A 15843-nucleotide genomic window follows, 5' to 3' on the forward strand; every position below is an offset into this window, starting at 1 on the left:
GTGTTTCCTTTGACTGGATAAAAAAAAAGAAAAACATTATTTCTCCCCTACTTCTCAAACCAAAGTTACACCCCTGTCCCTCCCTGTATGCACATAGATACCTCAATTACCTGGTACTCCTGTAGATACCTAATTTACCTGGTACCCCTGTAGATACCTCAATTACCTGGTACTCCCTGTATGTACATAGATACCTCAATTACCTGGTACCCCTGTAGATACCTCAATTATCTGGTACCCCTGTGGATACCTCAATTACCTGGTACCTCTGTATGCACATAGATACCTCAATTACCTGGTACCCCTGTAGATACCTCAATTACCTGGTACCCCTGTAGATACCCCAATTACCTGGTACCCTGTAGATACCTTAATTACCTGGTACCTCTGTATGCACATAGATACCTCAATTACCTGGTACCCCTGTAGATACCTCAATTACCTGGTACCCCTGTAGATACCTCAATTACCTGGTACCCCTGTAGATACCTCAATTATCTGGTACCTCTGTATGTACCCCTGTAGATACCTCAATTACCTGGTACCTCCTGTATGTACATAGATACCTCAATTACCCGGTACCCCTGTATGTACATAGATACCTCAATTACCTGGTACCTCTGTATGTACCCCTGTAGATACCTCAATTACCTGGTACCCCTGTATGTACATAGATACCTCAATTACCTGATACCCCTGCACATCGACTCAGTACTGGTACTTCCTTTATATAGCCATGTTATTACCTGGTATTCCCTGTAAATAGCCATGTTATTACCTGGTACTCCCTGTATATAGCCATGTTATTACATGGTACTCCCTGTATATAGCCATGTTATTACCTGATACTCCCTGTATACAGCCATGTTATTGCCTGGTACTTCCTGTATATAGCCATGTTATTACCTATTATCTGTATATAGCCATGTTATTACCTAGTATCTGTATATAGCCATGTTATTACCTAGTATCTGTATATTGCCATGTTATTACCTGGTACTACCTGTATATAGCCATGTTATTACCTGGTACTTCCTGTATATAGCCATGTTAATACCTAGCATCTGTATATAGCTATGTTATTACCTAGTATCTGTATATAGCCATGTTATTACCTAGTATCTGTATATAGCCATGTTATTACCTGGTACTACCTGTATATAGCCATGTTATTACCTGGTACTCCCTGTATATAACCATGTTAATACCTGGTACTCCCTGTATATAACCATGTTATTACCTGGTACTCCCTGTATATAGCCATGTTATTACCTGGTACTCCCTGTATATAACCATGTTATTACCTGGTACTCCCTGTATATAACCATGTTATTACCTGGTACTTCCTGTATATAGCCATGTTATTACCTAGTATCTGTATATAGCCATGTTATTACCTGGTACTCCCTGTACATAGCCATGTTATTACCTAGTATCTGTATATAGCCATGTTATTACCTGGTACTTCCTGTATATAGCCATGTTATTACCTGGTACTTCCTGTATATAGCCATGTTATTACCTAGTATCTGTATATAGCCATGTTATTACCTAGTATCTGTATATAGCCATGTTATTACCTGGTACTTCCTGTATATAGCCATGTTATTACCTGGTACTCCCTGTATATAGCCATGTTATTACCTGGTACTTCCTGTATATAACCATGTTATTACCTGGTACTTCCTGTATATAGCCATGTTATTACCTGGTACTTCCTGTATACAGCCATGTTATTACCTGGTACTCCCTGTACATAACCATGTTATTACATGGTACTTCCTGTATATAGCCATGTTATTACCTGGTACTTCCTGTATATAGCCATGTTATTACCTGGTACTTCCTGTATATAGCCATGTTATTACCTGGTACTTCCTGTATACAGCCATGTTATTAACTGGTACTTCCTGTATATAGCCATGTTATTACCTGGTACTTCCTGTATATAGCCATGTTATTACCTGGTACTTCCTGTATATAGCCATGTTATTACCTGGTACTTCCTGTATATAGCCATGTTATTACCTGGTACTCCCTGCATATAGCCATGTTATTACCTGGTATCTGTATATAGCCATGTTATTACCTGGTACTTCCTGTATATAGCCATGTTATTACCTGGTACTTCCTGTATATAGCCATGTTATTACCTAGTATCTGTATATAGCCATGTTATTACCTAGTATCTGTATATAGCCATGTTATTACCTGGTACTTCCTGTATATAGCCATGTTATTACCTGGTACTTCCTGTATATAGCCATGTTAATACCTAGTATCTGTATATAGCCATGTTATTACCTAGTATCTGTATATAGCCATGTTATGACCTGGCACTTCCTGTATATAGCCATGTTATTACCTGGTACTCCCTGTATATAGCCATGTTATTACCTAGTATCTGTATATGGCCATGTTATTACCTAGTATCTGTATATAGCCATGTTATTACCTGGTACTACCTGTATATAGCCATGTTATTACCTGGTACTCCCTGTATATAACCATGTTAATACCCGGTACTCCCTTTATATAACCATGTTATTACCTGGTACTCCCTGTATATAGCCATGTTATTACCTGGTACTCCCTGTATATAACCATGTTATTACCTGGTACTCCCTGTATATAACCATGTTATTACCTGGTACTTCCTGTATATAGCCATGTTATTACCTAGTATCTGTATATAGCCATGTTATTACCTGGTACTCCCTGTACATAACCATGTTAGTACCTGGTACTTCCTGTATATAGCCATGTTATTACCTAGTATCTGTATATAGCCATGTTATTACCTGGTACTTCCTGTATATAGCCATGTTAATACCTAGTATCTGTATATAGCCATGTTATTACCTAGTATCTGTATATAGCCATGTTATTACCTGGTACTTCCTGTATATAGCCATGTTATTACCTGGTACTCCCTGTATATAGCCATGTTATTACCTGGTACTTCCTGTATATAACCATGTTATTACCTGGTACTTCCTGTATATAGCCATGTTATTACCTGGTACTTCCTGTATACAGCCATGTTATTACCTGGTACTTCCTGTATATAGCCATGTTATTACCTGGTACTTCCTGTATATAGCCATGTTATTACCTGGTACTCCCTGTATATAGCCATGTTATTACCTCCCTGTATATAGCCATGTTATTACCTGGTACTTCCTGTATATAACCATGTTATTACCTGGTACTTCCTGTATATAGCCATGTTATTACCTGGTACGTCCTGTATACAGCCATGTTATTACCTGGTACTTCCTGTATATAGCCATGTTATTACCTGGTACTTCCTGTATATAGCCATGTTATTACCTGGTACTCCCTGTATATAGCCATGTTATTACCTGGTACTTCCTGTATATAGCCATGTTATTACCTGGTACTCCCTGTATATAGCCATGTAATTACCTCCCTGTAGACAGCCATGTTATTACCTGGTACTTCCTGTATATAGCCATGTTATTACCTGGTACTTCCTGTATATAGCCATGTTATTACCTGGTACTTCCTGTATATAGCCATGTTATTACCTGGTACTTCCTGTATATAGCCATGTTATTACCTGGTACTTCCTGTATATAGCCATGTTATTACCTGGTACTCCCTGTATATAGCCATGTTATTACCTAGTATCTGTATATAGCCATGTTACCTGGTACTTCCTGTATATAGCCATGTTATTACCTGGTACTTCCTGTATATAGCCATGTTATTACCTGGTACTTCCTGTATATAGCCATGTTATTACCTGGTACTTCCTGTATATAGCTATGTTATTACCTGGTACTTCCTGTATATAGCCATGTTATTACCTGGTACTTCCTGCATATAGCCATGTTATTACCTGGTACTTCCTGTATATAGCCATGATATTACCTGGTACTTCCTGTATATAGCCATGATATTACCTGGTACTTCCTGTATATAACCATGTTATTACCTGGTACTTCCTGTATATAGCCGTGTTATTACCTGGTACTTCCTGTATATAGCCGTGTTATTACCTGGTACTTCCTGTATATAGCCGTGTTATTACCTGGTACTTCCTGTATATAGCCATGTTATTTTGACTGGTTATTGTTATTCACTGTGTATTTATCTGTACCTTCAACTCTGTTGGAAAATGACTCAATGGTAAGTCAGCATTTCACTGCTACTCTACACCATACGTTGTTTTACGAAGCATTTGACATAACATTATTTATTTTATTTTTTTTAAATGACTAAAATGTCAAATGTAAATGAATCCTGATCCAAATGTTTTTTCTCCTTCCTTAGAGGTCATTGTCCTCATGAATGTCTGATCTGATGATCTGAACATAGAAATGCAGTTCAGTCAAAGTTATGGCCTCTGTTTGAGTTCACATTAGGACAGACCACCCAGCTTCAGAACAGAGAAACATTCCCAAAGGAACCTCAGAGTCCATCTCTTTTTTTACTTTGTTACTTTTAAGCTCTCTCTTTTCTCACGTCCCAAGTCGACAAGTGCAGTGATCTCTTGCCAAGTTACATTGTTTGGAAAATAACATAGAATGGATTCATGATATGGAAGGATTGAAAATAGTTTAAATTGTGTGTTTTTCACATGCATTCTCAGAAGATCACACATTAAGAGAATAATTTTTTCCCACCCATGAAGGGAGGGAGGGAGGGGGGGAAAGAGGGAGCAAGGGAGGGAGGGAGGGAGGGAGGTAGGGGGGGAGAGAGGGAGCAAGGGAGGGAGGGAGGGAGGGAGGGAGAAAGAGACAGGGAGAATAGAGAGCGAGAGCACCAGACTCTTTAGAATTTAGAACCCTCTAGACTCTTTAGAATTTAGAACCCTCTAGACTCTTTAGAATTTAGAACCCTCTAGACTCTTTAGAATTTAGAACCCTCTAGACTCTTTAGAATTTAGAACCCTCTAGACTCTTTAGAATTTAGAACCCTCTAGACTCTTTAGAATTTAGAACCCTCTAGACTCTTTAGAATTTAGAACCCTCTAGATTCTTTAGAATTTAGAACCCTCTAGACTCTTTAGAACCCTCTAGACTCAGACTCTCTTCTTCTTTACTGCTGCTACAACTCAAATAAAACTTTATTGAGAATACCCAGACACCCACAGGTATAATTCTAAAACTTTATTGAGCGTACCCAGAAACCCACAGGTATTTGGGGAGTGAGTGCAGAGCTAGGAGAAGACCAAACTCTATTTTAATCAAGTCAGGAGGGCTCTGTTCACAGTGATTAGGGTCCTGGGAAGACTGGGTTGACTTGGCTGACTGGGTTGACTGGGCTGATTGGGATGACTGGGTTGACTGGGCTGATTGGGATGACTGGGCTGATTGGGATGACTGGGTTGATTGGGATGACTGGGCTGATTGACTGGGGAGGACTGGGATGATTGGGATGACTGGGAGGACTGGGCTGATTGGGATGACTGGGAGGACTGGGCTGATTGGAATGACTGGGATGACTGGGCTGATTGACTGGGGAGGACTGGGCTGATTGGGATGACTGGGTTGACTGGGGAGGACTGAGCTGATTGGAATGACTGGGAGGACTGGGCTGATTGGGATGACTGGGAGGACTGGGCTGATTGGAATGAGTGGGAGGACTGGGCTGATTGGAATGACTGGGGAGAACTGGGATGATTGGGTTGACTGGGGAGGACTGGGCTGATTGGGATGACTGGGATGATTGGGTTGACTGGAGAGGACTGGGCTGATTGGGATGACTGGGAGGACTGGGCTGATTGGAATGACTGGGATGACTGGGCTGATTGACTGGGGAGGACTGGGCTGATTGGCATGACTGGGTTGACTGGAAAGGACTGAGCTGATTGGAATGACTGGGAGGACTGGGCTGATTGGGATGACTGAGGGGACTGGGCTGATTGGAATGACTGGGCTGATTGGAATGACTGGGAGGACTGGGCTGATTGGGTTGACTGGGGAGAACTGGGATGATTGGGATGACTGGGCTAATTGGGATGACTGAGCTGATTGGGATGACTGTGCTAATTGGAATGACTGGGGAGGACTGGGCTGATTGGAATGACTGGGCTAATTGGGATGACTGGGGAGGACTGAGCTGATTGGGATGACTGGGCTAATTGGGATGACTGGGAGGACTGAGCTGATTGGGATGACTGGGAAAATTGGGATGACTGGGGAGGACTGGGCTGATTGGGATGACTGGGAGGACTGGGCTGTTTGGAATGACTGGGCTGATTGGGAGGACTGGGCTAATTGGGATGACTGGGCTGATTGGGTTGACTGGGGAGGACTGGGCTGATTGGAATGACTGGGAGGACTGAGCTGATTGGGATGACTGGGATAATTGGGATGACTGGGAGGACTGAGCTGATTGGGATGACTGGGATAATTGGGATGACTGGAGAGGACTGGGCTGATTGGGATGACTGGGGAGGACTGGACTGATTGGAATGACTGGGCTGATTGACTGGGGAGGACTGGGCTGATTGGGATGACTGGGTTGACTGGGGAGGACTGAGCTGATTGGAATGACTGGGAGGACTGGGATGATTGGGTTGACTGGGGAGGACTGAGCTGATTGGGATGACTGGGCTGATTGGGTTGACTGGAGAGGACTGGGCTGATTGGGTTGACTGGGGAGGACTGGGATGATTGGGTTGACTAGGGAGGACTGGGATGATTGGGTTGACTGGAGAGGACTGGGCTGATTGGGATGACTGGGAGGACTGGGCTGATTGGAATGACTGGGATGACTGGGCTGATTGACTGGGGAGGACTGGGCTGATTGGCATGACTGGGTTGACTGGAAAGGACTGAGCTGATTGGAATGACTGGGAGGACTGTGCTGATTGGGATGACTGGGAGGACTGGGCTGATTGGAATGACTGGGCTGATTGGAATGACTGGGAGGACTGGGCTGATTGGGTTGACTGGGGAGAACTGGGATGATTGGGTTGACTGGAGAGGACTGGGCTGATTGGGATGACTGGGCTGATTGGGTTGACTGGAGAGGACTGGGCTGATTGGGCTGATTGGGTTGACTGGAGAGGACTGGGCTGATTGGGTTGACTGGGGAGGACTGGGCTGATTGGGATGACTGGGCTAATTGGGATGACTTGGGGGACTGAGCTGATTGGGATGACTGTGCTAATTGGGATGACTGGGGAGGACTGGGCTGATTGGAATGACTGGGCTAATTGGGATGACTGGGGAGGACTGGGCTGATTGGGTTGACTGGGGAGAACTGGGATGATTGGGTTGACTGGGGAGGACTGGGATGATTGGGTTGACTGGGAGGACTAGGCTGATTGGAATGACTGGGCTGATTGGAATGACTGGGAGGACTGGGCTGATTGGGTTGACTGGGGAGAACTGGGATGATTGGGTTGACTGGGGAGGACTGGGCTGATTGGGATGACTGGGCTGATTGGGTTGACTGGAGAGGACTGGGCTGATTGGGTTGACTGGAGAGGACTGGGCTGATTGGGTTGACTGGGGAGGACTGGGCTCATTGGGATGACTGGGCTAATTGGGATGACTGGGAGGAATGAGCTGATTGGGATGACTGTGCTAATTGGGATGACTGTGCTAATTGGAATGACTGGGGAGGACTGGGCTGATTTGAATGACTGGGCTAATTGGGATGACAGGGGAGGACTGAGCTGATTGGGATGACTGGGATAATTGGGATGACTGGGAGGACAGAGCTGATTTGAATGACTGGGAAAATTGGGATGACTGGGGAGGACTGGGATGATTGGGATGACTGGGAGGACTGGGCTGATTGGGAGGACTGGGCTAATTGGGATGACTGGGAAGGACTGAGCTGATTGGGAAGGACTGAGCTGATTGGAATGACTGGGAGGACTGAGCTGATTGGGATGACTGGGCTAATTGGGATGACTGGGAGGCTTGAGCTGATTGGGATGACTGGGATAATTGGGATGACTGGGGAGGACTGGGCTGATTGGGATGACTGGGGAGGACTGGGCTGATTGGAATGACTGGGCTGATTGGGATGACTGGGCTAATTGGGATGACTGGGTTGACTGGGATGATTGGGATGACTGGGAGGAATGGGCTGATTGGAATGACTGGGCTGATTGGGATGACTGGGAGGACTGGGCTGATTGGAATGACTGGGCTGATTGGAATGACTGGGAGGACTGGGCTGATTGGATTGACTGGGAGGACTGGGCTGATTGGGATGATTGGGTTGACTGGGGAGGACTGGGCTGATTGGGTTGACTAGGGAGGACTGGGCTGATTGGGTTGACTGGAGAGGACTGGGCTGATTGGGATGACTGGGAGGACTGGGCTGATTGGAATGACTGGGATGACTGGGCTGATTGACTGGGGAGTACTGGGCTGATTGGCATGACTGGGTTGACTGGAAAGGACTGAGCTGATTGGAATGACTGGGAGGACTGGGCTGATTGGGATGACTGAGGGGACTGGGCTGATTGGGTTGACTGGAGAGGACTGGGCTGATTGGGATGACTGGGAGGACTGGGCTGATTGGAATGACTGGGATGACTGGGCTGATTGACTGGGGAGGACTGGGCTGATTGGCATGACTGGGTTGACTGGAAAGGACTGAGCTGATTGGAATGACTGGGAGGACTGGGCTGATTGGGATGACTGGGAGGACTGGGCTGATTGGAATGACTGGGCTGATTGGGTTGACTGGAGAGGACTGGGCTGATTGGGTTGACTGGGAAGGACTGGGCTGATTGGGTTGACTGGGCTAATTGGGATGACTGGGAGGACTGAGCTGATTGGAATGACTGGGCTAATTGGGATGACTGGGGAGGACTGAGCTGATTGGGATGACTGGGCTAATTGGGATGACTGGGAGGACTGAGCTGATTGGGATGACTGGGCAAATTGGGATGACTGGGGAGGACTGGGCTGATTGGAATGACTGGGCTGATTGGGAGGACTGGGCTAATTGGGATGATTGGGCTGATTGGGTTGACTGTGGAGGACTGGGCTGATTGGAATGACTGGGAGGACTGAGCCGATTGGGATGACTGGGCTAATTGGGATGACTGGGAGGACTGAGCTGATTGGGATGACTGGGCTAATTGGGATGACTGGGGAGGACTGGACTGATTGGGATGACTGGGGAGGACTGGGCTGATTGGAATGACTGGGCTGATTGGAATGACTGGGCTAATTGGGATGACTGAATTGACTGGGATGATTGGGATGACTGGGAGGACTGGGCTGATTGGAATGACTGGGCTGATTGGGATGACTGGGAGGACTGGGCTGATTGGAATGACTGGGCTTATTGGAATGACTGGGAGGACTGGGCTGATTGGAATGACTGGGAGGACTGGGATGACTGGGCTGATTGGGATGACTGGGCTGACTGGGAGGGCTGAGCTGATTGGGATGACTGGGCTAATTGGGATGTCTGGGAGGACTGAGCTGATTGGGATGACTGGGCTAATTGGGATGACTGGGTAGGACTGGGCTGATTGGAATGACTGGGCTAATTGGGATGACTGGGGAAGACTGAGCTGATTGGGATGACTTTTGCTAATTGGGATGACTGGGAGGACTGAGCTGATTGGGATGACTGGGCTAATTGGGATGACTGGGGAGGACTGGGCTGATTGGGATGACTGGGAGGACTGGGCTGATTGGAATGACTGGGCTGATTGGGATGACTGGGCTAATTGGGATGAATGGGCTGATTGGGTTGACTGGGGAGGACTGGGCTGATTGGAATGACTGGGAGGACTGAGCTGATTGGGATGACTGGGCTAATTGGGATGACTGGGAGGACTGAGCTGATTGGGAAGACTGGGCTAATTGGGATGACTGGGGAGGACTGGGCTGATTGGGATGACTGGGAGGACTGGGCTGATTGGAATGACTGGGCTGATTGGGATGACTGGGCTAATTGGGATGACTGGGTTGACTTGGATGATTGGGATGACTGGGAGGACTGGGCTGATTGGAATGACTGGGCTGATTGGGATGACTGGGAGGACTGGGCTGATTGGAATGACTGGGCTGATTGGAATGACTGGGCTGATTGGGATGACTGGGCTGACTGGGAGGGCTGAGCTGATTGGGATGACTGGGCTAATTGGGATGACTGAGCTGATTGGGATGACTGGAGCCATCTCTCTTTTTCTTAAAAGAGAAAACTGTATAAAACGAAGGAGGAGACCGGAGGATAACCGTTTTGAGGAGAGGAGAAAGGAGAGGAGAAGAGAAAGGAGAGGAGAGGAGGGCAAGGAGGAGGGCACACGTCACCTTTAATCTCCTTACACCCTGAAATCTTCTCTCAGTGGTGCTAGCAAGCCCAGGAGGCCATAGTAGAAGTTGGCCTCCACTTAAGGGCAGTTTTAGGGATGCAGGGAGGAGAGAGTGGTGGAGAGAGGAAGGAGAGAGGGCTGCAGAGAGGAGAAGGAGGGAGGAGAGAGGAAGGAGAGAGTGAAGGAGGGTGGAGAGAGGAAGGAGAGAGGGCTGCAGAGAGGAGAGAGTGAAGGAGGGTGGAGAGAGGAAGGAGAGAGGGCTGCAGGGAGAAGAAGGAGGGAGGAGAGAGGAAGGAGAGAGTGAAGGAGGAAGGAGAGAGGAAGGAGAGAGGGATGCAGAGAGGAGAGAGTGAAGGAGGGTGGAGAGAGTGCTGCATTGAGGAGGAGGGAGGAGAGAGGAAGGAGAGTGAAGGAGGGAGGAGAGAGGAAGGAGAGTGAAGGAGGGAGGAGAGAGGAAGGAGAGAGTGATGGAGGAGAGAGGAAGGAGAGAGTGATGAAGGGAGGAGAGAGGAAGGAGAGAGGGCTGCAGGGAGGAGAGAGTGATGGAGGGAGGAGAGAGGAAGGAGAGAGGGCTGCAGAGAGGAGAGAGTGATGGAGGGAGGAGAGAGGAAGGAGAGAGTGATGGAGGGAGGAGAGAGGAAGGAGAGAGGGCTGCAGGGAGGAGAGAAAATTAAGGAGGAAAGAGAGGTGTGATAAGTGGGTACTAACACAACAGAACAAGTTTACCCTCTGCTTTTGGGCAGAAACTATTTTAGTGTTTAAAAAAGTGTGGGATGAAGGAAGAGGTGTGATACTTCATCATTTTGAGGAGAAACTATTTAACATGTTTAGGGAAGAGGGATGGAAGGAGGAGCAGAAAGTGTGTGTGTGTGTGTGTGTGACTGATAATCTGATTACAATAAAAACTGTTTCTGTAATCAGTTATGTTACCAGCAAAAAATATCCTAATCAGATTACTTTATGCATAACTTTTAAATTTAAAACAATGTTTGTGAAAAATACATTGACATTCCATTCAGCACTGAAACATTTAGCAATTTAAGTTTGTTCCACCTGAGCGAGTCTGACAACAAGTCAGAGACCACTATGATGTCAGAGACCACTATGATGTCAGAGACCACTATGATGTCAAAGACCACTATGATGTCAGAGACCACTGTGATGTCAAAGACCACTATGATGTCAGAGACCACTGTGATGTCAAAGACCACTATGTCAGAGACCACTATGATGTCAGAGACCACGATGATGTCAGAGACCACTATGATGTCAGAGACCATGGTGATGTCAGACACCACTATGATGTCAGAGACCACAATGTGTTTTTGATGGCTCCTTTTTGTCTTTTACTACTGTCTCTTCAGGGGAAAGCAGTCCTAAAGTAACTGAAAGCAATCCTAAAGTAACTGAAAGCAGTCCTAAAGTAACTGAAAGTAATCCTAAAGTAACTGAAAGCAATCCTAAAGTAACTGAAAGCAATCCTAAAGTAACTGAAAGCAATCCTAAAGTAACTGAAAGCAGTCCTAAAGTAACTGAAAGCAATCCTAAAGTAACTGAAAGCAATCCTAAAGTAACTGAAAGTAATCCTGAAGTAACTGAAAGTAATCCTAAAGTAACTGAAAGCAATCCTAAAGTAACTGAAATCAATCCTAAAGTAACTGAAAGCAATCCTAAAGTAACAAAGCAATCCTAAAGTAACTGAAAGTAATCCTAAAGTAACTGAAAGTAATCCTAAAATAACTGAAAGCAATCCTAAAGTAATTGAAAGCAATCCTAAAGTAACTGAAAGCAATCCTATTTTTTAGTTTTGTGTTATCCAAAAGTTCCGTCACTGATTACAAGTTCGGACAGGTAACTAGCAGCTGTAAAGGATTGCGTTTAGAAAGTCACCTACCCAACCCTGCTTGCTTGTGTGTTTGTTCTTGAGGGTGTGTGATAACATGCCCTGTGCAAAGCTAAATGTGGAAGGGTCTGGGAGTCAGGACTCAGGTCAAGAACACAGTACATCCTACCAATGTTCCTTCTAATTTATTCCGGCACTGAGCAAATTTCAGGTCTGCTGAGTGCAAACTTGAACAGTTGTGAAAATTCTGTGCAACTTCCAGCGGGTGTTTACTGTGAACACTGAGGCTGTACCTGCTTTAAGTTACAGTTTTACTGTGAACACTGAGGCTCTACCTGCTTACAGTTTTACTGTGAACACTGAGGCTGTAGCTGCTTTAAGTTACAGTTTTACTGTGAACACTGAGGCTCTACCTGCTTTAAGTTAAAGTTTTACTGTGAACACTGAGGCTGTACCTGCTTTAAGTTACAGTTTTACTGTGAACACTGAGGCTGTAGCTGCTTTAAGTTACAGTTTTACTGTGAACACTGAGGCTGTAGCTGCTTTAAGTTACAGTTTTACTGTGAACACTGAGGCTGTACAGTTTTACTGTGAACACTGAGGCTCTACCTGCTTTAAGTTAAAGTTTTACTGTGAACACTGAGGCTGTACCTGCTTTAAGTTACAGTTTTACTGTGAACACTGAGGCTGTACCTGCTTTAAGTTACAGTTTTACTGTGAACACTGAGGCTGTAGCTGCTTTAAGTTACAGTTTTACTGTGAACACTGAGGCTCTACCTGCTTTAAGTTACAGTTTTACTGTGAACACTGAGGCTGTAGCTGCTTTAAGTTACAGTTTTACTGTGAACACTGAGGCTGTACCTGCTTTAAGTTACAGTTTTACTGTGAACACTGAGGCTGTACCTGCTTTAAGTTACAGTTTTACTGTGAACACTGAGGCTGTACCTGCTTTAAGTTACAGTTTTACTGTGAACACTGAGGCTCTACCTGCTTTAAGTTACAGTTTTACTGTGAACACTGAGGCTGTAGCTGCTTTAAGTTACAGTTTTACTGTGAACACTGAGGCTCTACCTGCTACAGTTTTAACAGTGGTCAAGTAGGCTGCTGTGGCTATTTGATCATAATGTAGGCCTATCAGAGTGGTCTACCATCAACAACAATGGAGAAAATGCATCCCATAATATTTTAACATGGAAGTAGCTGTTCTATCATTCAACCTACAGTAGCAGCCAATGTGTGGTGTTCAACATTCCATGAGACTTTTGAAAAATCATGCAGGGCTTGACATTAACCTGTTTATACACTTCTGCTTCAGACAAGGAGGTGACTGAACATGGTGTTGTGTTGTTTGATACAAGACAATTGCAAGACACTTTACAAAATAAAATGCATCATTATTCCCATACCATTATAACAGAGAATCAGACCAATTATACTACCCTCTGCCTATTGGCTACTTAGCTTATTCAAGGGTGTCTCAAAATACAACACTGCCCCTTTAAGACAAAAATAAGCATTAACTTTAGAGGGAACATTGCCTCCTACCATCTGTGCCATAAATGTCCAGACCTCTTGGCCATAGAGCACTTAGCTACATCAGGCCTGTTGTGTAACATGTCTGTAGGTGTTCCCACAACCTGGTAAAGTCATGCTTAATGTGATTCGGATCACATCTCCATACTGGACTGTGTTGTTCTTGTAACTCTCCGTGGCCTGAAAAATAATTTACTTTTTTTTTTTTCAATGTAAAAAGTATAGATTTTTAGCCCGGGACTAATATTCTAAGATTTGATTCGATTCGGGACTAATATTCTAAGATTTGATTCGGTTCGGGACTAATATTCTAAGAGTTGATTCGGTTCGGGACTAATATTCTAAGAGTTGATTCGGTTCGGGACTAATATTCTAAGAGTTGATTCGGTTCGGGACTAATATTCTAAGAGTTGATTCGGTTCGGGACTAATATTCTAAGAGTTGATTCGGTTCGGGACTAATATTCTAAGAGTTGATTCGGTTCGGGACTAATATTCTAAGAGTTGATTCGGTTCGGGACTAATATTCTAAGAGTTGATTCGGTTCGGGACTAATATTCTAAGAGTTGATTCGGTTCGGGACTAATATTCTAAGAGTTGATTCAGTTCGGGACTAATATTCTAAGAGTTGATTCGGTTCGGGACTAATATTCTAAGAGTTGATTCGGTTCGGGACTAATATTCTAAGAGTTGATTCGGTTCGGGACTAATATTCTAAGAGTTGATTCGGTTCGGGACTAATATTCTAAGAGTTGATTCAGTTCGGGACTAATATTCTAAGAGTTGATTCGGTTTGGACCGGCCGGGGTTTATGGTTTGTGTAACATGTTTGAGACCAACACATGGTTGTGGCTGTGTGAGAAGCTAAGGTCTATGATCTCTCTCCCGCTCTCTGCACTGATAGACATGAGCCTGCAACTCTCATCTCTCCAGGCCATTGCCCTCAATCATGTATTTCCTTATATAAGGATAGCAACGCGCACAGGGGTTCTGAAGGAACTGAAGCACCCCTGATAAATTGAAATACATTTGTCAAAATTATAGAATTACTGCTGTCTGTTAATGAAATCATTCAGAATAGCCTACTAGACCATGAGAAGGACTATAAATTAGCCCCAGAGGATCAATAGCTGCTTTTTAAAAATAGCCTAGTTGTGGAATGTAGCCGAATAACAGTGAAAAACATCATCTAGACAAAACAGGCCTTTTGCAGTAGTTCAAATACAATCCAGGGAAAATAAACACAGCAAAGCAATGACTCTATGCTGTAGGGTTAGGGTTACCAAAATATTTGATTAACTTACAAATACTGTTTTACAAAGGAGAGAGACAGAGAGAGAGAGAGAGAGACAGACAGAGAGAGAGAGAGAGAGAGAGACAGAGAGAGAGAGAGAGACAGAGAGAGAGAGAGAGAAACAGAGAGAGAGACAGAGAGACAGAGAGAGAGAGAGAGAGAAACAGAGAGAGACAGACAGAGAGACAGAGAGAGAGAGAGACAGATAGAGAGAGAGAGAGAGAGAGAGAGAAACAGAGAGAGAGACAGACAGAGAGACAGAGAGACAGAGAGAGAGAGAGAGAGAGAGAGAGAGAGAGAGAGTGAGATAGAGAGTGTTTTAAGTGTTTTGACATTATTGGTGAATCACTTAAACAGAAGGAGAAAAAGAGAAGGAAAATGCACATCAGAAAACAGATAATTGTGATTGAAGAATCACATTGAATCCAATCACTTCTGGGAAAATTGGAACTGACTAAACAAACCTCAACATGAAGAGTTATCTATCCAAAACAGAGATGTATAGATAAACCACTTCTTCAGTCTTTTTTTTATAACAAAGAACAAACAGAAAAAAACATATACATGATCAAATACAAATCTTAGAATCAACTATTAAAGACTACCAGAACCCACTGGATTCTCCAATTACATTGAATGAGTTACAGGACAAAATAAAAACCCTCCAACCCAAAAATACCTGTTGTGTTGATGGTATCCTCAATGAAATGATCAAATATACAGACCACAAATTCCAATTGGCTATACTTAAACTCAATAACATCATCCTCAGCTCTGGCATCTTCCCCAATATTTGGAACCAAAGTCTGGTATCTCCAATCCACAAAAGTGGAGACAAATTTGACCCCGATAACTACTGTGAGACTTGCGTCAACAGCAACCTTGGGAAAATCCTCTGCATTAT

This window comes from Oncorhynchus clarkii, chromosome 9 (genome assembly GCF_045791955.1).
Source record: "Oncorhynchus clarkii lewisi isolate Uvic-CL-2024 chromosome 9, UVic_Ocla_1.0, whole genome shotgun sequence".
In the NCBI taxonomy this organism is placed as follows: Eukaryota; Metazoa; Chordata; class Actinopteri; order Salmoniformes; family Salmonidae; genus Oncorhynchus; species Oncorhynchus clarkii.